The following is a 2563-nucleotide window of genomic DNA, read 5'->3' on the forward strand; positions in this document are numbered from 1 at the left end:
CATAGACTGTGGTGTTTTCATTTAATCACGTTTCTATGGTTTTTTTAAAGCAATACTTTTTGACTTGCCCTCCTATTCTAAAAGTTGAGCAAAGATTCCTGAAATTGAAATACATAAAAACAGAAGAAAGGTTTCTTTTCAAGCATGAAAGAATGGAGTGGGGGTTGGGAATGAAGAAAGGAAAGCAGGGCAGAGGCCTCGGCGGCGTTGGAAAGATGGCAGAAGAAGAGCCAAGAAAACAGATGCCGTTGGTGCCAGCTAACCTCCTGAACAAAGGGACGGCTTATCAGGCTCTCAGAGCCACCCAGGCAAAGCAGGCGCTTTGGGAAAACAGGAAGCAGAGGAAGGGAAAGACTTACGGTTCAAGCGACTGGAATCGTTCCTGCTTGATTCCCGGCGACAGCAGCGCGACAGGGTCCGCATCAGACGACTCGAGAGGAAGTGCCCGATGGACACTTGGAAGTGCCCGATGGACATTCCCTGGCCTTTGCTGTCCGCATCCAAAGGATGAAGGCGGTGAGTTTTCTGGTGAAGAAGACTATCGCAAGACTTCGTCTGAGGATCTTCAGCGGCATTTTCGTCAAAATGACGCCCGTGACCCTGAAAATGCTGCGTATGGTGGAGCCCTGTGTGACGTGGGGCTTTCCAAACCCGAAGTCTGTCCGTGAACTCATCCTGAAATGCGGGCAAGCCAAGGTTCAGAACAACACAGTGATGGAGGAGTACCTGGGGAAGTTTGGTGTCACCTGCTTGGAGACCTCATTCCTGAAATCGCCTTGCCGGGCAAGTATTCCCAGGTGGTCTCACAGTTCTTGCACGCGTTCCATCTCTCTGTGGCCCATCATGCTACCGAGAACAGAGTGGGCTTCCTCAAGGAGATGGGCTCACCTGGCTAAGGCGGAGAACGCATCAACCAACTCACCCGGCAGAGGAACTGGATACAAACTATCTGAAAGCACAGTGCCAGGGTGGAGGTTCACATTTCCGTTCCTGAATGGACACCACCGTCTTCAAAGAGATCCCTTCCCCTGTCTTCAGCAACTGGAGGGGAGAGACCACGGGTGGGGTGTAGGGCAAGCACCTCTCCTGGCCCATGGAGAGGTCCCCGTGGTTTCTGCTTGACCGCAGATCCTCCTGAGATCAGTGAGGACTGGCAGCTGGCCTTGAGGGGGAGGGAGTTCTGCAGTGCCTCCTCATCTTCTGTCGGAGTTAATGCATGTGAATACCCAAGCACATGGTCTGGCTCCCCAAGTCCCCTGTAGCAGTGGACCAAGCTCGGGGACATACTTGACCTGGGGGTGCTTATAGGGCCTGGTCTTGGAAAGAACTTGACATACAATTCCAAGTTCAAACTGAAAAGAAAGAGAGAGAGAGAAGGAAAAGCAGTAGGAGCTAAGAAGTAGAGCAAAAGGAGTGAAGAGATGGTAAAGAAGCCAACCACTGCCAAGGCTCGTTCCTTTGTAGGCGGAGCTTCCCTTCTGAGCACCTAGGTTTGCAAAGAGCTTCGGTTGGCAGCTGCCACTGAATTCTATCTGATTGCCAACCAAAGGTGGAGATCATCTTGCCCTGGGGCAGAGGGTCTTGGGAAGTGATTCCCTCCCTCCCTCCCTCATGCACCAGCCCAGAGAGAGGCAGTCCCTCTTGGGAACTTACTTGCCTGCGTGTGTCCTTGATGGCGGACACATTGCGGCAGACAGTACAGGGCACTGTGTAGTGAAGAATCATGCCCTCACCGGCTTGCAATGACTGCGTTGGCAGGCCCTGGACCAATCTTGTAAGCCCTCCTATTTAACATGATGCACATGTCCCAATCGGTGAACTGCTTCTGCTCCTGCAGTCCAACCTACACCTGTGATGTATTAATCTGCCACCAGTCATGAACTTGTGACCATTCCCTTGTTCCAGGACTGCTTAGTGCCCTGACTGCGAATCCTCAGGCATTATGTTGACCTCTTGCAAATTCATCCCTCCTCCAGATGATGTGTGTGTCTATGTCTTGGTCCCTTTTAAGACTTAATAACTTCCCTCTTTGAAGTATGTTTGAGATTGGGGCCTCTTTTTCAACCCCAAACACCTTGTGCGAGTAAAGCCTGGGAGAAGGATAGCTTCGTACTTAGATTGCTGCGGAGAGCGCCCCACCCCCACAATTGGCATTGACGATTCAATAAAGTTCCAAATTCAATCAGCAGAGATCACAACTTCTGGGAACTTCAGGAACCTGAAAGGCAAGGAGCAACCGGCTGCATATCCTGGTGTGACTTTTTGTGAACTTGGCTGCTTACATGTAGTTTATCAACCAAACCCGGGGACATTTTAGACTGAATCTGTGGGTCGCGACCCTTTTGGAGGTCGAACGACCCTTTCACAGGGGTCACCCAATTCATAACAGTAGCAAAATTACAGTTATGAAGTAGCAACGAAAATAATGTTATGGTTGAGGGGTCCCCACCCAATGAGGAGCTGTGTGAAAGGGCCGTGGCCTGAGGAAGATGGAGAACCACTGTGTTAGAGTGGATAGGGCTGTGAACTGGATCAGATGTGGGAGCAAGACGCATCAAGTGGG

The 2563-nt window shown here is 51.0% G+C and overlaps 1 pseudogene; it reads left to right on the forward strand.

Moving 5' to 3' along the window:
* Window positions 1-215: 215 nt before the first annotated feature.
* On the forward strand, window positions 216-953 carry LOC142451536 (large ribosomal subunit protein uL30-like; annotated as a pseudogene).
* The last annotated feature ends 1610 nt before the right edge of the window (window positions 954-2563 follow it).

The sequence above is a fragment of the Tenrec ecaudatus genome, chromosome 6 (genome assembly GCF_050624435.1).
Source record: "Tenrec ecaudatus isolate mTenEca1 chromosome 6, mTenEca1.hap1, whole genome shotgun sequence".
Lineage (NCBI taxonomy): Eukaryota > Metazoa > Chordata > Mammalia > Afrosoricida > Tenrecidae > Tenrec > Tenrec ecaudatus.